We start from the raw sequence: 26,783 nt of genomic DNA, 5'->3' as shown, positions 1-26,783 counted from the left end.
CACACACACACACACACACACACACACACACACACACACACACACACTCTAGGTGCATGTGAAGACTGCATTAAATAAGACAGCATATGGAAAAGTTCTTCTGAAAATTATATAGTAACATATATGTAAAAGAGAAAATTATGTCTTTCTCAAGGCTGACCTTGACGTGGTAACAAATGCTTGGTTACGAGCAGTCACCTAATGGTAATTCTGGGGACTGTCACCACCTCAACCGAGGCCCACTGAGGTTCTAATCTTACCCCATGACTTTCTAGTTAAGTGGCACTGAACAGTTTATTTAAATCCCCCAAGGCTCATTTTCATCTTCTGTAATGGAGACAACAGTCCTTTCTCTATCTCTGTCCCAGGGATTTTGCAAGTCAAGGGTTGTGAAATAAAATGCTTTGAAACTTGAAACCCATATTATGTCTACAATTAAAGAAACCTTATTACTGAAACTTAGGCTCCCAGGAAAGGCCTCTGGTTGGGGAAGGAAATCTGAAGACTAGGCAGGCCTCCTGAGAACGGCATGTTGTGCTGCATGTAACACAATAGAATGTGGTGATTAAGAGAAGGACCCCAGTGATACACTACTTGGATTTGAATTCTGACCCTGCCATTTGCCAGAGGTAGGACCCTAGGTAAACATTTTACCACTCTATGCCTCAGTTCCTTTGTCTACTACATTAAGATAAAACAAGTAAACTCATAGGGTGATTTTAAAGATTAACTGAGTTACTACATATAAAAAGCTTAGAGACATGCACAGCACATGGAGAGTAAGTACTCTCTAAGTACTAGCTACTGCTTCCCAGGCTCAGCCCAATTTGGACCCCCTTTCTAAGGATTAGCCTGGAAAAAAAAAAGATTTGCCTCTGGGACCAGGATATAGAAAGGCAGGTTAATATTTATCTCTTAGTTTGTCTGCCAGAATGTGCCTCATCTAAGGACTCTCCTTGGTCCTGGAAATTCAGAAGCTTATTGTTGCAAATTTTCCTAAGCCAGTTTGGCTGTTCTAAATTCTTGGGTTCTTTTCTTGGTTAGTAGCCTTTGGGGATATTAAGGTTGTGGGCCTTTTCTTCATGCTTTCACTACTAGGTTAAAATGAAAACAATCAAGTATGGGACCAAGTTTAGCTTTACATATTGATATCTATTACCAAACAGCAGAAAGTTATATAACTTCTTATGAAAGTTCAATGGAATCCCAGTTCTCTGCTGTTTTGGTGTTCCAGCAGCATCTTGAATAAAAGGGTCACCTGAGGCAAGTGTGACCATATTCTCATTAATATATGGCAAGAAGTCTGGCTGGAGTCCCATGAATTGTCAAAACCAGAAGGTGGACAAGAATTTCTTAGAAATTAAACTTATGGTTCTATTCCTACAGGAATAGACATTTGGTTGAACAGATTCCTCGCACTTTACCTCTGTATAAGAAGAGAGTGTTTCTATGGTGTTTCTAGCCCATTCACATGTATTCAACCCCATTAATGTTACTAATATTCATTTCTCACATCCATTATGTTTTGGTTTCACCAAATAAAGCTCCCCTTTAACATCTATGAGGTTAATTAATATAATCTTTGGTCTTGAATAGAGATGAAAATAGTTGACACCTTTGTGGTAGCTGCCTCTGAGGTAGAGTTTGTGGTCAAAGTCTGGGGTGTAAATTCCCAATTAGACTGAGTAATCAACCCTAGAGTAGAAATTAGAGAGTAACACACACACACACACACACACACACACACACGCGCGCTATTTAGGCTAAATTACAGACCACAAATCATTTATGGTGGGAACAGCTAATATATTTCAGAGATGGTAATGCACTTGAGTCATTCTGTCTAAGAATTTCTCAAAAAGCTTCTTTTGGCTTTTTGGCCTAATCATCATCAAAGAGACGCAGTCTGGAATAGATCCAAATTCCTTAGACAACTTCCTCTCACTCAAGAACTGAAGTCATTGTTCTTCAGGCACCATTAGCTTTAGCCAGACTGTTGCTCATATAAAACTGATGACTTCTCATTTTTTTAAAACTTTATCTTCACTGGTCCTTCTGTCTTGAATGCCCCTTTCCACTCATTAAATATGCTAATATTCATCTGTACTTTTAAGAAGTAATTCAATCCCCCCTTTGACAAAACTTCCCAGATTTTTCCAACATAAAACTCTCACTTCCATATGATGCTTCCTATTCTAATTGTGTATTTGCGTCTACTAGTCTGTAGATTCTTGAAGACAATAAATGTATCTGTTCCATCTCTATAGTCATCACAGCAAAAATGCCTTTCTTAGGTTGGCCGATCAACAACTACTTATGGAAAGGACCCATTCTCAGTGGAGTTGTAGAAAGAAGACCTGAATTACTAGAGTGCTATCTTGCCCACTTCTCAGATGAGTGACATCGTGAGAACCACTGGCTTTTTATCTATAAAACGCAAATAATTATGACTACCTGACTTATTTCAGGTTGTTTCAAGGATCAAATAAAGATGAAAATTTTTATTGTGAAAAATTACTGATTCATCCATTCAAAGGAGCCTCCATTTCATAGAATTTACAGATTTAAAGGCTATTTAGCAAACCATCACCATTTTACAGATGAAAACAAGGAGGTCCAGGAAAGAGAACTGACTTCAATTAAAACTACCCCACAGATTCCATGTCTCCCTACCTAATGGTATGCTTCCTACATTTTCTTCTTTTGATCTAACATTTCAAAAGTTTTTGGTATCCAGTGAGAGACCCAGAAGTTTCTAAGCAATCAACTAGATATTTTGTTTGTTTGTGGTGAATTTTAAGAAAAACATAGTTCATTCAAAATGAATCACTGAATGTGGGATATTCTGAAAGCTTACTTTCCATATTAAGTATTTTGAAAATGAAAGCGCTAACATAACAGTGGTGAAAAGCTTCCTCTTGATCAGATTATCTCCTTGACCATTTCTTTTCTCTTTCGTTCTAATATCAATGCTTAGGTACCACTGATCTCCACTGGTTTTCTTGGGGAGCTCATTCCAGATCCTTGCCATCCCTTTGGGTAAAGTCATATTCTGTGACTTGAAGAAAGCCAACCCTTTCTCACAGGGTCTCTGTGATAACTGAATGATGCATATAATAATTTTAGCAAGTGTGTGGTTTGGAATGAACATTTAATCAAGTGCCTAATGAAGATTTGTTAGAGCCTGGTGGTGGCTTTTCCAACCCAATAGGTTTTCTTTGTTTGTTAGCTTTTTTAGTGTTTTTTTTAAACATTTATTCATTTTTGAGTGACAGAGAGAAACAGAGTATGAGTGGTGGAGGGCAGAAAGAGAGAGAGAGAGAGAGAGAGAGAGAGAGACAGACAGACAGACAGACAGAATCTGAAGCAGGCTCCAGGCTCTGAGCTGTCAGCACAGAGCATGGTGTGGGGCTTGAACCTGAGATCATGATCTGAGCTGAAATCAGACGCTTAACCGACTAAACCACCCAGGCACCCCTCCAGTCCAATGGGTTTTATTTGAATCCAGTATTCACCAGCTGTTGGCCTTAGGCAAATTAACTGCCTATTTCTCATCTTCCTCAGCATGAAAGTAGATTCAAAAATAAGACCTAATACTACTGTCTTGAGTACATATATATAGTTTCTAATACAGTTCCCATTGTATAGCAGGGCCTTCATAAATAGCAACTGATTTCATTTTTATTTTTTAAAATTTATTTATGTAAACTCTTCACCTCACATGGGGCTCGAACTCATGACCCTGAAATTAATGGTCACATGCTCTTCTGACTGAACCAGCCAGGTACCCCAAATAGTAACTGCTTTTTTAAAGTGCCATATTCTTGGGGCACCTGGGTGGCTCAGTCAGTTAAGCATCTGACTCTTGATTTTGGCTCAGGTCATGATCTTAGGATTCATGAGTTCGAGACCCTGTCAGGCTCTGTGCATACAATGTGGAGCCTGCGTGGGATTCTCTCTCTCCCTCTCTCTGCCCCTCCCTTGCTTTTCTCTCTCATCTCTCTCTCTCTCTCTAAATAAATAAATAAACATTTTAAAAATATTTATAAAATGCCATACTCTTGTGAGGGTCTTTCATTGCTATGTCTATACCTCGGCCAGCTATGAATGGGAGAAGGGATTTGAGCTCCCACATGTACTGCAGTATCTACATACAGTAGAACAGCATTGATATAACTGTGCTTAACAAATGTTTGGTGAACCAGTGGATGAAAAAGCAGCAGAGAGGCCTCATAAGAGAGGCCTTCTCTAACTCCTAGTCTGGTCTTCACATCTGAAATACATTGGTCCTGTGTGACTTTTTATGATGATAGTCTAGAGAGTGAGGCCATCTAAAATTTGAGCCTCTTTCTCCATCTTTTTTCCATTTGCAGTGTTTTTATACAGATATTTTCTCATCTTAAATAAGCAGCCATATAAGATGTGATGGCAGTAAAGAAAACTAATATGTGCCTTGATGAACATGGAAATGATAGAGCTGTTATCTGAACCGGGTTGGAAACGGTAATGATGCTCTGAGTGTTACGAGCTGATTCACACAATTCTTATTTTTGCACCTCTTTTTTTTTTAAATTTTTACAATGTTTTTATTTATTTTTGAGACAGAGAGAGACACAGCATGAGCAGGGGAGGGGCAGAGAGAGAGGCAGACACAGAATCCGAAGCAGGCTCCAGGCTCTGAGCTGTCAGCACAGAGCCCGACGCGGGGCTCGAACTCACGAACTGTGAGATCAAGACCTGAGCCCAAGTCAGACGCTTAACCGACTGAGCCACCCAGGCACCCCTTATTTTTGCACCTCTTAATGATGCCAGCTGTCTTTCTTCTATTTCTTGTCACCCTGAGTGACTCTCTTGTGTGGCCAGTTGGATCCTGAGGTATCAATTTATCTCATTTTAAAACCATAGGGCTCAGGACATTCTGCTCACAGCTAGAGATGGAACCGTCCTCCTCCGCCAGTCACGCTGTTAACCATTCAGGAGGGAGGTGATGATGACTGCATTGATGATTCTAAGGCGTAATCACTCCTAACCTCACCTAATATAAATGGTATCTATTTGTTTTCCATAGAGAAGTTTCCATAGCTTTTACATCAATTCTCCCATAGAGTCTATATAACAAACTGTGAAGAGGTAGAAAAAGTATTATGTCATTATTTTAGAGATCAAGGAACTAAAGTCATGTAGGTATTACCATTTCAGAGTGGGCAACTTTATGGTCTCAATAAAACTTGGCCCTAATTCCATCTTTGGAATGAATTTATTGTTTGATGTTATGGCACTCGTGCTGTTTAGGTCTAGATTAGCTCCTCCATAAAGTGATTTTATGCTTAGAAGTCATCTTGGTTTCTTCCCAGATCTAAGATCCAATGATCCCTCATGATTCTTAACATCATTAGGGATAAAGAGTGACAGTGGCAGAACTAGAACCCAGGTCTTGAGTCCTAACCTCGTCTTTTTACAGACAGCTGTCAATGGCCAACATGAAGAGAGTCCTGCGTATGTCCTTTATGCCAGAGGTTTCCAGGCCTGGATGCTCCTCAGATTCACCTGGCTTTGTTAAAAATGCAAGCCGTCTCGGGGCGCCTGGGTGGCGCAGTCGGTTAAGCGTCCGACTTCAGCCAGGTCACGATCTCGCAGTCCGTGAGTTCGAGCCCCGCGTCAGGCTCTGGGCTGATGGCTCGGAGCCTGGAGCCTGTTTCCGATTCTGTGTCTCCCTCTCTCTCTGCCCCTCCCCCGTTCATGCTCTGTCTCTCTCTGTCCCAAAAATAAATAAAAAACGTTGAAAAAAAAAATTAAAAAAAAAAAAATGCAAGCCGTCTCAAAGATTCAGATTGCATAGGTCTGTTTTTCAGCCTGTTTTGGGAGCTAGCAATCTAGGTCGTGAAGTAGGATCCTGAATGTATTGGTTCCATGGCCTTTAGTGACAGCCAACCCAGCTGTCTTTCGACTCCAATGCAGACCAGTTCAATGGCTGAAACAGGATATACTGGGGAGATTAGATGTAATCTTCAAATTTCATTTTTCCCCCAGGAAGTCTGACATCTAACTCACAGTTGTTGTCTTTCTCCCATTTAAGGCAAGGTCTTAGGGACAGAGAAAATAGGATGAATGAGTATGATATTTAAGACCCCAGAACCATCTCTAGAGGGGGAAATTTTACTGACTCATCTCCCCCAAGAACATCTTTCAGCAGGAATAAATTAATTTAATTGGCTGCTGGTAGCTAATTTCAAAGAACTGAATTTCAGACAATGACACATCATCTCCTCATTTCTCCCATGGGGAGAATGTGAAGGGTGGCCCCATGGCTCCTGCTGTTAAGTGGAACCTAAGTGGAAGAGAAGAGGGACCTTTGTTTCTGAGCTGATAATCAGCTAAAAGAAAAAAAAAAAGCACTTAACAAAGTCTAGAAAGGATCTCAGTTGGGGTTTTTGTTAGGCTTAAAAATGTTCTGTTTCTAGGTCTTTATAGGTTATACACAATAATAAGTAAAGCTTGAGAAAATGAGACCAATCAAAGCCACTCATAGTATAAAATTTGGGATATATATATATATCCCACATATATATATACATATGTGTGTGTATATATATATATATATATATATATATATATATATATCTAAAGTTTATGTATTTATTTTGAGAGAGAGCACATATGCACAAGCAGGGGAGGAGCAGAGAGAGAGAGTCCCAAGTAGGCTTTGTGCTGTCAGCACAGAGCCCAACACAGGGTTCAATTCCATGAACTGTGAGATCATGACCCCGGCAAAAATCAAGAGTCTGACGCTCAACTGACTGAACCACCCAGGAGCCCCAGGTAATATTTTTTCATATATTTTAAGTTATATGCTAATGTACTTTTTCTTTAAAAAATATTTTTTTTACAAAATAAGCTAACAGAAAAGTCCAAAATAGCACAAGTCTCAAAGTAACTTTCTGGCCTGGCCACACGTGGAAAGGAAGTCAACAGCATCCATTCATAGTGAACTTTTGGTCATCAGGAAGTAGCATCTAACAGTGGAGAGTCAGGTGCATTAGGTTTGAAGGCTAACTCCGTCACTACTATGTATGTGACTTCGGGCATAATCACTAGCCACTTGAATTATGGTATTAAGATAAGCTTTCTAACAAGTTCCCTGCTTTTGTTGTTGCCCTTCAGTCTATTCTCGGCACAGCAGCCAAAGAGATCCAGTCAAAATGCAAGCCAGATTGTGCCACACTGAGGCCATGACCTCCCGTCTCCCCCAGAGTTAAAGCCAGAGTTCTTACACTGGTTCGCAATGCCCTTCATGATCTGAGGTCCCCCACTGTTTCTCCTAAAACCTCATTTTGTACCTCTCCTCCTTGTTTACTCTGCTCCAGCCTTGCTGGCCTCCACAGCATCCCCAAACATGCCAGGAACCCTCCCCACTTGGAGCTTTACAAGTGCTATTTTTTGCTGCCCAGATCATTCTTTGGCTATCTATGTGGCTCACTTCTTCATGTCCTTTAGGTTTTTACCCAAATGTTGCCTTCTTGGTGAAACATTTCTCAGTCTTTTAAAGACCACAACCTTTCCCTGCCACATGCTCCATCTCGTTCCATATTGACTTTTTCGCTTTCTCATCTTTTTTCACCATCTAACAGGCTATCTATTGCTTATCTAATTTATTATCCATCTCTAACCAGTAGAATATAAGCTTCATCAGGAGATGACAGGGAATTATATCAGTTATGTTCACTGATCAAGTCTTAGTATCTAGAATTAATGCCTAGCACATGGCAAACATTTGGTAAATATATAATGAATGAATGTGGGAGATAACGAATGAATTAAAGATATTAACATTCCCTAAGACTAGGGGTGCCTGGGTGGCTCAGTTGGTTAAGCAGCCGACTTCAGCTCAGGTCATGATCTCACGGCTTGTGTGTCTGAGCCCCACGTCGGGCTCTGTGGTGACAGCTTAGAGCCTGGAGCCTGCTTTGGATTCTGTGTCTCCCTCTCTCTGTGTCCCCCCTGCTCCCCATTTGCATTGTGTGTCTCTCTATCTCAAAAATAAATAAACATTAAAAAATTTAAAAAAAGATTCCCTAAGACTTATTTCCTCATCTATGAAATGGAAATAATATTTCTTCACATAGACCTATTGCATCCTAGGTACATAAATCGTTGCAAATCACTTCTTTACATCCAGACTTGTATAAAATTATTTTCTATCATTTATACCGCAAAGATAGAATAAAAATAAATTAGTTCTGGGGTGCCTGGGTGGCTCAGTCGGTTAAGTGTAGGACTCTTGGTTTTGGCTCGGGTCATGATCTCACGGTTTGTGAGTTCAAGCCGCACATTGGGCTCTGTGGTGACAGCTGTGGAGCCTGCTTGGGATTCTCTGTTTCCCTCTCTCTCTGCCCCTCCCCTGCTGTCTCTCTATCTCCCTCTCTCAAAAAGAAATAAACATTAATAAATAAATAAGTGAGTTCTTATAACACCAGAATTCCAATAGCACACTACCTTTATCAAGATTTCATTCCACAGGGGCGCCTGGGTGGCGCAGTCGGTTAAGCGTCCGACTTCAGCCAGGTCACGATCTCACGGTCTGTGAGTTCGAGCCCCGCGTCAGGTTCTGGGCTGATGGCTCGGAGCCTGGAGCCTGTTTCCGATTCTGTGTCTCCCTCTCTCTCTGCCCCTCCCCCGTTCATGCTCTGTCTCTCTCTGTCCCAAAAATAAATAAAAAACGTTGAAAAAAAAAAAAAAAGATTTCATTCCACAAATTAGTTTGACACATAGGTTATTTCCGATTAGTTCACACTCTTTTACAGAGTGGTGCCCAAAAAATATTAGTTTTCTTTTTGGCCCTCTCTGTTCATTTTTATGCACATAAACACTGTCTCAACTTATTGGCTGACCTTATAAAGATGCTTTGCTTACCTTGGTAAAATGTGAGATACCACAATTCACAAATACTGAGCAGAGACAGTAAATGTTGGTTTAAGTACCTTACTAACATTTTTCTCCTTCCAGAAATGTATATAGTTAGGATTGCTTAGCTGGTTGTTCCCAGGCATGAGTTATTTTCAGGGCAAGTGTGAGCCCTGCTGGAACTACAATGATTTTGCCTTCGATACCTCCAGGTTGCTTACATCCCAGAGAGGCAGTGCACAAAGACACGGCAGGCCCTGGGGCTGCTTTGGTTAGATTCTGCTTTCCACAGAGATCTTTTGGTGACCACATGCACACTTCAGTTTATTTATCTAAGCGCTCCTCCTGCAGGGCCAGACCAGAGTAAAAGGGGAGGGTGCTGCCAGATGTGTTAAGGAAGGCAAGTGCCTGGAAAGCCTTGGATTGAGTTTCAGCTAGCAATTATAAAATGCTAAGTATAATCCAGGGCACTCTAGTTTCCCTTCCCAGACCACAGAGCCCTGGGGGAAAAGATACTATAACAAATAAAGGTGCCCTCTTAGCACATGGGGAAGTAGTCACAGATTTTCAGAGAATTTTTTATTCAAGAATCCAAACTGGAATTGGGTCGTGTGTGTGTGTGTGTGTGTGTGTGTGTGTGTGTCTGACATAACAATAGGTGATAAATACAATGGTTTATAAGATCCCAAGTTTGAGGCCTGAGTGATATTATCTACACTCTGCTCAGTATGGGGTCCTGTTTCCTTTAAACCCAATAGGGAAATTGTATAACATTGGCTATAAACTTCCTTCCTAAAATGTGATGAGGCTAAAAGCCCAGACTGAGCAGCCCTCAGGGAAAGAAATTTTCAAGGCATTATTAATATATAGAGAAGCAATGATTTGAATGATAACAAAGATAATGGATATTGTGAAGTAAGTAATTATTCAAGAAAAAAAAAAGCCTCAAGACATGTGTAAATAAAAATGAAGAACTAAAGACATGTAAAAATATTGGCAGTATAGTACTGAAAAAGAATTAGCATTTTTTGAATCTCTATGTTTACTATATGGCTGGCCCTACATAGGGCATTCTATATACTTATCTCAACTAATCACAACAGTAGTATTTTATGGTAGTTATTTTTCTATTTTACAACTGATGAAACTGAGAGCATAGAGGGCAAGTGACTTACCCAAGGTATTATAGTTACAGCTTATGAAACCTGACAATCTAGATTTGTCTGCCTCCAAAGTGCATAATCTATGTACTATGTTACACGGACTTACTAGTTAACAAATCTGAACCTTGAACCACTTAAAACCAGGGATCAGATAATTCTCTGGGGTTTGTTGCAAGAAAAAGCACATTTTAAATGACTACCAAATGTGAGTGAGTGTGAAATAAAATTAGCTTTCTTTTTTTAATTTTTAATGTTTATTGTTGAGAGACAGAGAGAGACAGAGCATGAGCATGGGAGGGGCAGGAAGAGGGGGAGACACAGAATCTGAAGCAGGCTCCAGGATCTGAGCTGTCAGCACAGAGCCCGACGCGGGTCTCAAACTCACAAACCACAAGATCATGAACTGAGCCAAAGTCGGAGGCTTAACGGACTGAGCCAGCCACCCAGGCGACCCTAAAATGAGATTTCTTTACTAACGACAGTGATACTATTAAAATACCTTTTTGAGACTTCAGATTTGGGAGCAAATTGCCTAGACTCATTTGTCCCTGCTCCTCCTTGATAAGTACAACTAAAAACATGGTAATGATGCAGCAGACAGCCATAGGAGAACTCGGAAGGTAGACAAGGAAGGTAGGCTGATTGGAGACACCAGGACTTGAGGAAAAGCTCAGTTTGTCTGATGTCTCCTGACTTTCCACCTGGTGGTGAAAGGTGGAACAGGTCTGGTATCTCCTAGTGCTTCACTCAGCGGGAGGAGGTGGCTCGGGTAGATGCCTGCCTCCCCTAACAACACCAGCAGACCAAGAGAGAGAGCCCTAGCAACACTTGACAGCCTGGAGAGCAAGCCAAGGGAAATGACATCTCAGCCCCCAAACAGCCTAGGAGGTTCCTTCCTCACCCATGGGTGGCCCCAGCAGGGACCAAGCAGGAGCCCCACTAGCACCTGGCAGCCTGAATAAGAGCTTTCTACTCACACTGGCCCACAGTCCTCTTTCAACCCCCCAAACTTGTGGTACCAGGTCCAAGGAAGCACATTCTATCCCTAGAGGCAACACCAGCAGAAACCAAGCCAGATCCCAAATGTCAGGTAGAAGAGCAGAACAGCACTTCAGGAACTCTGAAAACTAAATTGGCATTGGGACCACAGCCCACTGAAGCAGACACGGACTTGTGTGCTAGACCTAAACAGAGTGACTGTTAAAATAGAAGATTTAAATAGGGTCCAGGGTCTTCTAGCATAATATCCAAAATGTCTGGGATACAATTAAACATCACTCCTTCTACTAAGAAATAGAAAAGTCACAACTCAAATGAGAAAAAGCAATCAAGAGATGTTGGAATTATTTGACAAGGATTTTAAAGCAACCATCATAAAAGTGCTTCAATGAGCAATTTCAAATACTCTTGGGGGGGAAAAAAGGAAAAAAACAAAATCTTTCCAAAGAAGTAATAGGACACACACACACACACACACACAATGGAAATTATAGAACTGAAAAATAGAATATAAATAAGTTTAAAAAATTTCACTGACTGGGCTTGATAGTAGAATGAATATGACAAAGAAAAGAATCGGTGAATTTGAAGACAGAACAGTTATAAATTATCCAATCTGAGCAATGGAGAAAAAATAGAATAATAATAAAAATGAATAGAATCTCAGGGATCTGTAGAATGATAACAAATATCTAATATTCATACCATCGGTGTCCCTGAAGGAGGAGGAAGAATGTGGGGCTGAAAATGTATTTAAAAGTAATGATGACTGAAAACTTCCCAAATTTGGTATAAGACACAAGTCTACAGATTCAAAAAGCTGAGCTACCTACAAATAGAATAGACTCTAAAAATTTCTTATCAAGGCTGATCAAAATTAAACTTCTGAAAACTGAAGACAAAGAAAAATCTTTGCAGCCAGAGAAAAATGACTCTTTCTATAGGGAAACCCTAATTTGAATCCATAAATCTATATTTTAATCCACAACCATCATGGGCAGAAGGAAGTGGCGTGTTGAAAGAAAATAATTGTCAATTGAATCCTATATTCGGTGAGAGTATACTGTAAGTATGAGGAAGGAAAAACAATTTCCAGATAATGGAAAACTAAGAGAATTTGTTGTTCACATACATGACTATAAAGAATGGCTAAAGGTAGTTCTCTAAACAGAAAGAATAGTGATTGAAGAAGGCTTGGAACTTTAGAAAGGATAGAACAAAGAGATGGATAAAAATAGGGATAAGTATGATAAACTTTCTCCTCATGAGTTTTTTTTTTTAACGTTTATTTATTTTTGAGACAGAGAGAGACAGAGTATGAATGGGGGAGGGGCAGAGAGAGAGAGAGACACAGAATCGGAAGCAGGCTCCAGGCTCTGAGCCATCAGCCCAGAGCCCGACATGGGGCTCAAACTCACGGACCGTGAGATCGTGACCTGAGCTAAGTCGGACACTTAACTGACTGAGCCACCCAGGCGCCCCACTCCTCATGAGTTTTTAAAATCATATTTGATAATTAAAGCAAAAATTATAATGTGAAATGGTACTCAATGCTCATTAAAGATGTAGTTAAGACAATCGTATTAATTGTATTTTCTTTCTTTCTTTCTTTCTTTCTCTCTTTCTCTTTTTTTGAGAGTGAGAGAGCATGAGTTGGGGAGAGGGGCTGAGGGAGAGAGAGAATCTTAAGCAGGCTCCACACAGCATGGATGGAGCTCGACATGGGGCTTGATCCCACAACCCTGGGATCATGACCTGAGCCAAAATCAAGAGTCGATGCTCAACTGACTGAGCCACCCAGGTGCCCCAAGACAATTAGATTTCTTAAATGGAAAAGATAAAAGAACTAAGATGGAAGTAAGTTTTCACTACACTGTAAAATGTCAACACTAGTTGACTGTAATAAAGTATGTATGTATATTGTAATACCAAAAACAATGACTAAAAAAACTATACACAGTGATATATTTAAAAATACCAAATAAACCAAAGTGCTATTCTAAATAATGTTCTTGTAACTCACAGGAAGCCATTAATAGAGAAACAGAAGAATGAGAAACAGTGAGAACAAATAGAAAACAAAAAAACAAAACAACAAAACAAGAGACTTAAGCCCTAAGCATTTCAATAATGACTTTAAATGCAAGTGTTCTGAATGTACCAATAAAAAGAGCTTGGCAGAGAGAATAAGCAAAGCCAAATAAAACAAAACAAGCCATGATCCAAGTGTTATGGATTGCTGATTGTTTCCCAGCCAAAATTCATATGTTGAAGCCCTAACCCCAAACTGATAGTATTAGGGGGAAGGCCTTTGGGAGAGATTAGGTTTAGATGAGGTTTTAGATGTGGAGCTCCAACACGGGATTAGTGAATTTACATGAAGAGGAAGAGATACCAGAGCTTCTTGTTTCAGTCATGTGAGCATATGAGGATACAGTGGGAAGGCTACCGTCTGCAAGCCATAAAATGAATCATCAAGGATTGAATCTGTGTGCACCTTGATCGTGGATTTCCCAGCCTCTAGAACGCTGAGAAATAAATGTCTGTCTCTTTAGCCACTTGTTGTATAGTATTTTTCTATAGCAGCCTGGCCTTACTAAGATACCAACAATATTGTTTGCGTGAGGAATCCATTTCAAATAGAACATGAGAAGTTTAGAATTAAAAGGATGGAAGAAGATATATTGTGCAAACATTATTAAAAAGTAGGCACAGTGACTACATTTATATCAGATAAACTAGAATGTAGCAAAACAATTACAAGGAACATTACGTAATGGTACATTTTAATTCCTGACTTCAAGCAAGGAATCTTCCAATATTTATAGTGACAGTATGTATTAAATGAAATACACAGAACATTTGCTTTGTTATATGCCAGAGGAGTACACAGTTTATCATGAGGCTCTTTATACCACCTAGACACTTACACCAGTACTAATATTATTATTGTTTTTCCCCTGATTATCCCATTAATGCAAAAACAAACAACAATCCCGCAAAATGGAGAAGCAACCCAGAGGCCTAGAGACCTAGCAGTCTTAGGTATAGTAAACATAAGTAAAGCCTATATGGCAGGAAGGAAGTTATCTGGATGAGTATTGAGAGATAAGTTTAGAGCGCCACGCTGAGGCCAGACCAGAGTGGGGTTTGTAGGCCATGGCCAGGAGTTGGGCTTTTTATTCTAAAGGTAATGGGTGGGAGAACCGTAAGTGAAGTAGTGATATGTATGGTCAGTTTCATGATTCCATCACTGTTGGGGAGAAAGAGAACGTGAGTACAGTTTGGACAATGTCGTAACTGAGATAAATGTGGAGCATCCAGGTGGAGACGCCTGGTCAAGAGCAGGTCAAGAGCAAAAGAGACTGTTGGAGTTATAGATGTGTGAGTCATCAGCATAGAGTTGGCATCTAGGGGAACCAAAAGAAGACAAAGGAAGTCTCTTTGAAGGGACCAAAACATCAAGAAGAAACTACAGATAATGTTAATGTAGAAAGTGAAGGAGAGAGAGAGAGGATCTGAAGGAAGTCACCAACTGCACATATTTTTACATCTGGTTTTATTTCTAGACCCAGCCGGTCCCCTAATCTTGTGTTGTATCTTTTCCTATCCTGCGGAAATGGACTGAGAAATCCTTTGACCTCTGCAGTGCTTTATTTAATATAGATTTCTTAATCACTTTGTCATATAAAAAGTGGTCCTGGTGCCAGATAAGAGAAGGAACTAGGATTTAAAACATGCAGGGTTGTTTTGTTTGCATGAGTATATGGTGAAGAAAGCAAACTACCCACAGGTCATTTAATCTGGATTTCTATACTCCTGCACCTGTGATTGATAGTACTCATTCCAGAGTTAACACGAAGTCAGCCAAAGAAATGATACATTTTAACAGCCCCTTTCATCTCATATCTTGTTTTCAAATCAATGCATCTCACTTAAGGTTATGATGAGAAAGACCATCCCCTTCTTCTATCTCTGTGTTTCCATCTGTTTTATCTCTTGTTTACCATATTAAGAATAATTTTAAACTTGGAACCACTATTTAATGAAAAAAATGGAAGACTGAAAGTTGGGAATAAAAAAAAGTGCAAAGATAAAGGAAGTAAGATTAAGAGCCCCAGGAAAAGTTTTCTCATTTAATGAGTAGATTAGTGAGCAAATATTTAAGTTGAAGTTTCTCTTAACAAGATGCTGACTTGAATATCAAATTGATACATATACTGTCAACAATGTCTTCTAAGCTGAATGAGAAAAGCTATAGCTTAACGATAAGTATGTTTGTAACAAGAGAGACTCTTGACTTTGGCAAGAGAAAGGTGACTGACTCAGTGGGTCAGAGCCCACCATGAAGAGTGCGTGAAACCTGCAAGGAAACTGAGGCAGATGACCTACCACAATGATGCACATTTCAGGTCCCAGAACACCTGACTCTTAATCCTGCCACAGTTCACTTCTTTGGGTGCGTTCAATCTTAGAACTGTTGGGTTATTCCATTTAGCGCTATCTTAAAATTGAAGGCAGGTATTTTTTAAGTCCTTTACAATCAAATAAAGAGAGGTGACAAGAAACAAGCCCGAAGTCTCAAACAGTAGGCTGGCTCCTCTCTGTGGTGAAGGTGTATTAGAAAAGGTTTGGATTCCACTTCTAGCTATGTGGTCCTTGACCTGCAGTCTCTTTTAATCATGTATGTCATATGAAACAACTTGCCTCCTGTAAGATTTCAGATAATTCACTTAAATCACTTGTATGTAAAAAGTGGGCAAAAATGTTTATAATCATTGTTTATATCACACTTTGAGCAATCTCTTTAAAATCAAGAATAGCTATACATTTCTAAATCTCACCCACAGAATCTCATTACAAAGGTTTCTAATCTGAAAGACAGATTAAGAGGAGAAGAAAGCACAGTAGTCCGGGACCCAGGAGTCATGGGCTTATACTATTTATGCAATGGACTTGGACAGAACTCCCCACTACTCTGGCCTCTAGTTTCATAAGCTGGAAAATTTGTTTACTTGAAAATGTATTTGGTTGTCCCAGTTACCACACATTCAAGAGAAGTTTAGCTTGGCCATGGTAATAATAGTACTAGAATAATAATAATGGTGTTTATCAAATGCCGGGCTCTGTGCTAAGCTCTTTGCACATATCAACTAATGTAACACACGAACTGTATGTGATAAGCATTATTATTACTATTCTCATGTTTTATAGAAAAGGAACCAAGGCACAGAGAGGTTAAGCAATTGTCTTGATGTCACCACACGTGGTAAATTGCAAAAGGAAGGTTCACATGCAGGCACTCTGGAACTGCATTCCAGATCCCCAACCACCATGCATACTGCATGTTATGTGATGGGCACCTTTGGCCTTCTCCTCTGTTGACATTTTCGAAGATGAAATTAGGACTCTTAAGACAGGTCTTCATGGATGGAAAGAAAGAGGGCACAAAATAATAGGCTAGAACTGGAGACCTCTACTCCAGTTCTCCAAGTATTAAGTCTTTCACTTTTTCTTTTCTTTTTCCTTTTTTTTTTTTTTTTGAAATTAGTTAACATACAGTGCAATATTGGTTTCAGGAGCAGAATTCGGTGATTCATTAGTTTCATACAACACCCAGTACTCATCACAACAACTGCTCTCTTTAGTACCCATCACCCACCTCGCCCATCTCCCATCCGCCTCCCTCTGTCAACCCACAGTTTTTTCTCTATCATTGATGTGTTTCCCTCTCTCCTCTCCCCCTTACATCCAATATGTTCATCTGTTTTGTTTCTTAAATTCCATATATCAGTGAAATCATATGGTATCTTTCTCCGATTGATTTATTCTGCTTATCATAATACATTCTAACTCCATCCATGTCATTGCAAATGGCAAGATTTCATTCTTTTTGATGGCTGAGTATATTCCATGCCACATCTTTATCCATTCATCATCCAATGGACATGTGGGCTCTCTCCATAGTTTGGCTATTGTTGATAATGCTGCTATAAACATTGGGGCACATGTACCCCTTCAAATATGTATTTTTATATCTTTTGGGTAAGTTCATAATAGTGCAATTGCTGTACCATAGGGTAGTTCTATTTTTAGTTTCTTGAGGAACCTCCATACTATACAGTAACTGCACCAGTTTGCATTCCCACCAACAGTGCAAGAGGGTTCCCCCTCTCTCCGCATCCTCACCAACACCTGTTGTTTCTTGTGTTGTTAGTTAATGTTAGCCATTCTGACAGGTGTGAGGTGGTAACCCATCATGGTTTTGATTTGTATTTCCTTGATGATGAGTGATGTTGAGCATCTTTTCATGTGTCTGTTAGCCATCCAGATGTCTTCTTTGGAAAAGTATCTACTCATATCTTTTTCTCATTTCTTAACTGGGTTATTTGTTTTTTGGGTGTTGAGTTTGATAAGTTTTTTATAGGTTTTGAACACTAACCCTTTATCTGATATGTCATTTGCAAATACCTTCTCCTATTCCGTTAGTTGCCTTTTAGTTTTTGTTGATTGTTTTCTTTGCTGTGCGGAAGGCTTTTTATCTTGATGAAGTCCCAATAGTTCACATTTGCTTTTGTTTCTCTTGCCTTTGGTGACGTGTCTAGTAAAAAGTTGCTATGACTGAGGTCAAAGAGGTTGCTGCTTGCTTTCTCCTCTAGGATTTTGATGGTACCTGTCTCACATTTAGGTCTTTTATCCATTTTGAATTTATTTTTGGGTATGGTGTAAGAAAGTGGTCTAGTTTCATTTTTCTGCAGGCTGTTGTCCAGTTTTCCCAAACCATTTGTTGAAGAGACTGTCATTTTTTCCATGGGATATTCTTTCTTGCTTCGTTGAAGATTAGTTGACCATATAGTCGTGGGGCTTTCACATCTTTTGGGGGCATTGGTGGTTTGGAGAAGCTCCAAAGCTCGTGTCCATGAAACAAGCAAAAAAGGAGTTTGACGCTGAAGGCATGCCTAATATGCATGGCAGTTTCTTGCATATTTTACATTTTATTCCCCACTCCAGTCCTAATACATGCAACTTGAATTTTCTTCCTGATTCAGCTTGTGCACAACTCATTAACGTTGAACTTTGACGAAAGATGAGAGGCAAACACATCATCTTCCCCTACATGTTGCTCCCTTTTAATTTTCCCTTAAGTCTTCAATAACAGATTTTGCCCCAAGCAGTCAGAAGAGAATAAACAGTAAAGAGAAGGGAAGAGACATGTGATTTGGGCAATAATTCTTCCTTGCTTTACAAGTCCTAATTCATCTCCTAGATATGATACGAAATCCTGCCAGGACAGAGAAGGGAAGTGTTTTGGGGACGGGGTTGGGGAGGCGGGGGAGAAGAATGTGTGTGGCCAGATGGGTTGGTGCTGAAGTAATCTTACCTGCTTTTAAAAAAACATTTCAAATACTTTTTATAATGGTTAAACACTGTCTTAGCAATGGAAACCCTGAAATAAACACCACAGACTTTAATTTTTCTTCCTGGTTCACGCATTTCTAACTATGGGGGAGCTGGCCTTTGTTCACAGACCCAACATTGCCTTTTCTGAATCTCTCTTCTTCCATGTCGCTTGTCTGCTAAGGGATTATGGCCATTTCAGCATATGAAATTTTTCTTGCTCATTATTCCCTAATGGAGTTGTTGAAAACACACACAAGAGGAATTGTATCACTTCTAACTGAAAGGAAAATCCACTGCAGTAGAATCGCATAAATCAGAGAAGGCGTCCAGCTTGCTTTGGCTTTAGGTCTTCAGTGCCCCACTTCCCAGGGTCTTTTTCTTACCAGTGACCCCAGTGATGACTGGGTTTGTAATCCTAGGTTAATGAATGCAACCAAAATTGTGAGTTGAGATTAGTGCTTCAATGGTAAGATGAGATACGTATATAAAATTCACCTTTATATGTATTTATGCATGTGTATCTATATGTATGTATGTGCATATGTGTGTGTGTGTGTGTGTGTGTGTGTGTATAATTCTTATTATCTTTAATTCTTAACCCCTCCAAATCCAAGTTTCTTGAGTTGGGTTTATAAGTTTTGAAAACTTCAAGTCTACCTTTTTCGGGGGGCGGGGGTGGTGAGTCTACCTTTTACAGTGAACCCTAAGCACATGTGTTACTTCTTCAAGTGTTCCAATCCAGGTCACTCAATTGTCTGCTAAGGTTGAAGGTAAGTGTTGCAACTGCCACTTCAGAGGATGGGAAGTAACCAAGGCAAGTTGAAAGATTACTGGCAGTAATTATTATTGGACTAACACTGTCTTTAATTTTAAACTGAGTATAACACATTACTCATGGGGGGGGGGCAAATTTTCCAGTTATAATATGCCAGAATCAAGGTGCATACCACATAACCCCTCAAGATAAGCAATCTCCCATGTTTGCAAACAGTCCCCCCACCCTGCTCCACTGCCATGGCTTCCTCCTGCCTTTAACACAATGCACAGGCTTCTAAAGAATCCATTAGGATCAAGTCTTTAAAGGGGTTGACAACATTCCTGCCTATTCTGGCTCTTTTCTACCTGCCTACTAACCTGTAGACACGTTGACTTTGTTCATCCAATCTTCAAAACTCTTTCTCTCTTTAGGGCTTTTGGGCATGTTGTTCCTTCTTTGGCATGTTCCCACCCACGCCCACATAAAGCTCAATCTCTGTCTAGTTAATGCCACTAACTCTTAATAGCCTATGAGGTAAGTACTACTCCTCTGTCTTCAAGAGAAGCCCAAAGAAAAATCCCCAAAGCCACAGAAAGGGGCAGCAGGTAATCTGAACTCTGTTTTCTCTCATTTGTTGTTTCTTTTCTTCCTACCAAATAACATTATCTCCCTTTCCAATCCTCATACTCAAAGGCCTGAAATTATAATGAATGTTTTTTTTATTAAGGCTGCTTGTCAGAATGTTAAAAATTCAATTTCAAATTATGATACTCCTGTATGATATTTTGTGCTGTATACTCATTGTCTGAATGCTAGCTGACTCCTCATGGTGGTTTGGCATCGTTTGGTCTTTTGTCCCTTGATGATTCCAGCTTACACTATTCTCTCTCTTTGCTCAAGGTTCTACTCTTTAGCAATTAATCATGCAATGTCTTGCAACATCTTTTGAATCTGTCTGGCATATTTAACTCTTATATTGTTATTAAATTCTTGAATATGTATCTCTGAGTCCTCTAAGTGGGCTGTAAGTTCCTTGAGGTTAAGGGAAAACATTTTACAAATATTTGGTTATCATTATCATTTGTGTGCACATCACAGCATATAAAGTTCTTCAACACAACAGTTTTGTGAGAAGACAAGATAGTCATTCTGTAGGTGAGAACATGGAGATCAGAGACATAATTGACTTTTCTACCATACCATCAGTTTTAAGGAGCAAAACCAGCACTTTGAATTTCTGATTTAACATTTTGTGTTTTAATTTTTCCCACTACACCAAGCTGTCTTTCAAGCAGTGCCTACAATAGGGTCTCATAATAAAATAGATACATAATATTAGTTGCAGGTTGATTTCAGATTTTAAAGGAAACAAAGTAAGAATCATCAGAATCAATTTGCATGACAAACATGTGCATGAAAAGTAAATAAATGAACTCACTGCCTGGATTTTTCCAAAATGTCAGTGTTTCCTGTTGAGGAAACAAATCATTTTGCTTGCATTGACCTAGATTTTCCCTTTCTTCTTGAATATTTATGGTTTTAAGGGTAGAATACGGCTCAAATCTTGCACAAAATACAGAGAGTGCATGTAGGAATTAAAGTAACTTCTATAAGTTTCCATTTTTTCAGGACCGTGCATGCCTCTGTGATTGTTGTAAAAGGAGTAAACAGCTCTCCTTGGCCTTCAGCTCATGGCCAGTGAAGGAGACGTGTGGTGTCTGTCTGGGAAGTCAGAAACATGTGGTGGCTCAGGATCTTGGGCAAAATAAGGTAACAATAATAGTCATTTTTCATTTTCTAGTCCTTGGTGTCTAGAGGACTTCGGGGAATTTAACAAAATATACATAAAGCCCAATTCTGAAAACAAAGCAACACATCCCCCAGCCTCAACAAAGCAGGGCCTTAGGGAAAATAATAATAAACGCCTTCCTTCCTCTGCCTTTGCCACCAACATTATAAACCATCAGCAGTGACACGAGGGACAGAGAAGTCAGAGGTTATGTGAAGGGGAAAGGGCGAAAGTAGAGAAAAAATAGAAAAGAAAGCGAAGGTCGTTGATGTTTCTAGAAATTGCTTCTAGATGTAGGTAGACCACAAATTTGACATAAAAATATCAGCCACTCCATGGCCCCTCACACACACATAAAATATACACACACCCCCATCACCAATCACAGGAAAATCCCTCAAAGGGAGGCCCGTCAACATATAAGAAGAGGAAACAACTGCTATGGTCACAGGAACAGATAGATACTTGACTTGTTTAATAAGTGATGTAACATGTCTTAATAGTTGAAAGATGCTTGCAACGCCTTACTTAAAAAAGCAGATAATAATCAATATGTACACTTTTTTCTGGTTTTGAAGCAAATGTGGATATATATATATGTGCAAACATATATATGCAAACATGCATGTTAGGAATGCATTAAAATACAAGCAATTTTTCCCCTTTTATGATGGTGAGAATATGGACATTTTTTAACTCCATTCTTTAATTCCTTTCCATGCTTATCTGATTTTGATATTTGTCTGCAATGGCCATTTATTGCTTCTGTCATAAAAAGAAATATTTATTGAAAATTTAAAAATACCAGTAGTTAAGGGCAAACCACACTCACATAGAAATCCTGAGACAAACGTGCAGAATCACTGTTTAGGAATTGGATGAACTGGGGCCATTGGGATTCATGGCTGAAGAAGAATTTCTAATTTGAAGAAAGGATACTTTATCAGGCATTTCCATAGTATTCTCACTGATGTACAACCCCGTTTCCTCTAACAGTTACTGTCTAATTCTGGCTCTGGATGTACCATCTATTTGACTTGGGCAGTTTGCTTAATCCTTCTCTGCCTGTATTTCCTCATCTGCAAAATGGAGCTGGTAGTAACATTACCTTACCTTATTGAGCTTGTTGAGTATTAAATGGAACGGTCCATGTGAAATGCTTGGCACAGTGCCTGGCAAACTGTAGTCACTCATTACGTGTTATCTAATACTATCGCACTTGTCAGAACCTGCATCCTCATCATGAGGGCCATTACTCTTTCAAGAAAGGAACTCAATCTGAGGTGGTATTTCCTCTCTGTCCTCCAAATCCATGTATCTCAACAACTATTCAACATCCTGTTTTGAACATTCAATGGTCTTAAAAAACAGATACTTCAGGTGCACTGGGTAGCTCAGTTGATTAAGCCTCCAACTATTGATTTAGGCTCAGGTTTGTATGAACTCACAGTTGGTGAGATTAAGCCTCACGTCAGGCTCTGTGCTGACAGCGTGGAGACTGCTTAGGGTCCTCTCTCTCCCTCTCTTTGCCTCTCCCCCGCTCACACACACACACACACACACACACACACACACACACACTCTCACTCTCTCTCTCTCTCTCTCTCTCTCTCAAAATAAATAAATAAATAAATAAATAAATAAATAAATATTTCTTTTAAAAAAAGCACTTTAGACATAGTGCTTAACAAGTTTCTCTTCCTTAAACTAAGCTTCATGCAGTCATCTCTGCTTCTGTGAATGATAATACTATCCATCCAGCTGTACTGGCCAGAACCTTGGGAGACATCTTTTTTTGGAAGACATCAAACTCACAAACCATGAGATCATGACTTGAGCCAAAACCAAGAGTCGGATGCTTAAATGACTGAGCCACTCGGGTGCCCCTTAGAAGAAGACATCCTTATAATCATCTCTCTCCTCTATCCTATTATCATTTTTTTTTTTAATTTTTTTTTCCAACTTTTTAAATTTATTTTTGGGACAGAGAGAGACAGAGCATGAACGGGGGAGGGGCAGAGAGAGAGGGAGACACAGAATCGGAAACAGGCTCCAGGCTCCGAGCCTTCAGCCCAGAGCCTGACGCGGGGCTCGAACTCACTGACCGCGAGATCGTGACCTGGCTGAAGTCGGACGCTTAACCGACTGCGCCACCCAGGCGCCCCTATTATCATTTTTTTAAAACCAAATTTTACCAATTTTACCACTGCACTATCCCTCAGTTCTCCAGTTTACCATCATCCTCCTGGATCATTCTAACATCATCTGTCATGTGGACCACAGCAGGAGATTCTCAACTGGCCTCCCCACATTTCACTGTGCCCTCCCCAACAATGTATTTCTTCCTTGTAGGCAGAGTGATCATTTTAAAATGCATATATGATCATATCACCCTTGTGCCTAAAAACTCTCAATAGCTACTTACTGCTTTAACAGATAATGATCAAAATCCTCAACAGTGACATCCATCGAGTCTGTGCCTACCTTTCCTGCCTTGATTTATATCCTAGTAAGTTGTGCCTGTACCTTGATCAATTGGGCTTTATTCACATGGGTTCCTCTGGTCTGACCTCTTCCCTCCATTGTGGGTTATTTATAATGTTCTTCTTCTCTCTACTGCCCTCACATGGCCCCAGTTAATTCCTTACTTTCCACCCTTCCACATAAACACTCTTTCTTATACCTTAGGGAGAAAATAAAAGCAAAAAGATGGGCTATATCCCTTCTTTTTGTAGCCAAATATGCCAACTGGTCCACATCTGTACCTGAAGTCTTCAATTTCCTTCTTGTTGCAATGTGTTTGAGACCAGGTCCACTAGGCCTGTGGTCTTTTAACTTCCTCAAGAAATTCCCTACAATTATCCTTCATTCACACTATCAATTTCTCCCTTCAGCTGGTTTCACTCAACAGCACACAAACATGCTCTATGGTCTCCTATCTAAACACATAATCTCACATTTTCTTCAGCTGCCACCCTAATTCTTTGTCTCTCTCTCTCTTTAAAATTTTTATTTTATTTTAGAGAAAAAGAGCTGGGGACAGGGGCAGAGGGAGAGAGAATCTTTTGTTTTTTTTTTTTTTTGTCTTTTTTATCGTCTGCTCCAATGCTAGAGTGCCTTGCACATAGTTGGTGCTCCATAAAAACTAAGTCATTGAATTTAATGAATTATCTGGCAACTATAAGCTACATACTAAAATGTTACTTAGTTATTTTTTAAGAGTTTCTTTTTTTTTTTTTTTTTTTTTTTATTTTTTTATTTTTTTTTATTTTTTATTTTTTATTTTTTTTTATTTTTTAATATATGAAATTTACTGTCAAATTGGTTTCCATACAACACCCAGTGCTCATCCCAAAAGGTGTCCTCCTCAATACCCATCACCCACCCTGCCCTCCCTCCCCCCCCCCATCAACCCTCAGTTTGTTCTCAGTTTTTAACAGTCTCTTATGCTTTGGCTCTCTCCCACTCTAACCTCTTTTTTTTTTTTTCTTCTTTCCTTCCCCTCCCCCATGGGTTTCTGTTATGTTTCTCAGGATCCACATAAGAGTGAAACCATATGGTATCTGTCTTTCTCTGTATGGCTTATTTCACTTAGCATCACACTCTCCAGTTCCATCCATGTTGCTACAAAAGGCCATATTTCATTTTTTCTCATTGCCACGTAGTATTCCATTGTGTATATAAACCACAATTTCTTTATCCATTCATCAGTTGATGGACATTTAGGCTCTTTCCATAATTTGGCTATTGTTGAGAGTGCCGCTATAAACATTGGGGTACAGGTGCCCCTATGCATCAGTACTCCTGTATCCCTTGGATAAATTCCTAGCAGTGCTATTGCTGGGTCATAGGGTAGGTCTATTTTTAATTTTCTGAGGAACCTCCACACTGCTTTCCAGAGCGGCTGCACCAATTTGCATTCCCACCAACAGTGCAAGAGGGTTCCTGTTTCTCCACATCCTCTCCAGCATCTATAGTCTCCTGATTTCTTCATTTTGGCCACTCTGACTGGCGTGAGGTGGTATCTGAGTGTGGTTTTGATTTGTATTTCCCTGATGAGGAGCGACGTTGAACATCTTTTCATGTGCCTGTTGGCCATCCGGATGTCTTCTTTAGAGAAGTGTCTATTCATGTTTTCTGCCCATTTCTTCACTGGGTTATTTGTCTTTCGGGTGTGGAGTTTGGTGAGCTCTTTATAGATTTTGGATACTAGCCCTTTGTCCGATGTGTCATTTGCAAATATCTTTTCCCATTCCGTTGGTTGCCTTTTAGTTTTGTTGGTTGTTTCCTTTGCTGTGCAGAAGCTTTTTATCTTCATAAGGTCCCAGTAATTCACTTTTGCTTTTAATTCCCTTGCCTTTGGGGATGTGCCGAGTAAGAGATTGCTACGGCTGAGGTCAGAGAGGTCTTTTCCTGCTTTCTCCTCTAAGGTTTTGATGGTTTCCTGTCTCACATTCAGGTCCTTTATCCATTTTGAGTTTATTTTTGTGAATGGTGTGAGAAAGTGGTCTAGTTTCAACCTTCTGCATGTTGCTGTCCAGTTCTCCCAGCACCATTTGTTAAAGAGACTGTCTTTTTTCCATTGGATGTTCTTTCCTGCTTTGTCAAAGATGAGTTGGCCATACGTTTGTGGGTCTAGTTCTGGGGTTTCTATTCTATTCCATTGGTCTATGTGTCTGTTTTTATGCCAATACCATGCTGACTTGATGATGACAGCTTTGTAGTAGAGGCTAAAGTCTGGGATTGTGATGCCTCCTGCTTTGGTCTTCTTCTTCAAAATTACTTTGGCTATTCGGGGCCTTTTGTGGTTCCATATGAATTTTAGGATTGCTTGTTCTAGTTTCGAGAAGAATGTTGGTGCAATTTTGATTGGGATTGCATTGAATGTGTAGATAGCTTTGGGTAGTATTGACATTTTGACAATATTTATTCTTCCAATCCATGAGCAGGGAATGTCTTTCCATTTCTTTATATCTTCTTCAATTACCTGCATAAGCTTTCTATAGTTTTCAGCATACAGATCTTTTACGTCTTTGGTTAGATTTATTCCTAGGTATTTTATGCTTCTTGGTGCAATTGTGAATGGGATCAGTTTCTTCATTTGTCTTTCTGTTGCTTCACTGTTAGTGTATAAGAATGCAACTGATTTCTGCACATTGATTTTGTATCCTGCAACTTTGCTGAATTCATGTATCAGTTCTAGCAGACTTTTGGTGGAGTCTATCGGATTTTCCATGTATAATATCATGTCATCTGCAAAAAGCGAAAGCTTGACTTCGTCTTTGCCAATTTTGATGCCTTTGATTTCCTTTTGTTGTCTGATTGCTGATGCTAGAACTTCCAGCACTATATTAAACAACAGCGGTGACAGTGGGCATCCCTGTCGTGTTCCTGATCTCAGGGAGAAAGCTCTCAGTTTGTCCCCATTGAGGATGATGTTAGCTGTGGGCTTTTCATAAATGGCCTTTATGATCTTTAAGTATGTTCCTTCTATCCCGACTTTCTCAAGGGTTTTTATTAAGAAAGGGTGCTGGATTTTGTCAAAGGCCTTTTCTGCATCGATTGACAGGATCATATGGTTCTTCTCTTTTTTTTTGTTAATGTGATGTATCACGTTGATCGATTTGCGAATGTTGAACCAGCCCTGCATCCCAGGAATGAATCCCACTTGATCATGGTGAATAATTCTTTTTATATGCTGTTGAATTCGATTTGCTAGTATCTTGTTGAGAATTTTTGCATCCATATTCATCAGGGATATTGGCCTGTAGTT

Source organism: Panthera uncia, chromosome F2 (genome assembly GCF_023721935.1).
Source record: "Panthera uncia isolate 11264 chromosome F2, Puncia_PCG_1.0, whole genome shotgun sequence".
NCBI lineage: Eukaryota > Metazoa > Chordata > Mammalia > Carnivora > Felidae > Panthera > Panthera uncia.
The sequence above is the reverse complement of the archived record's forward strand: the minus strand, read 5'-3'. Positions refer to the sequence as shown.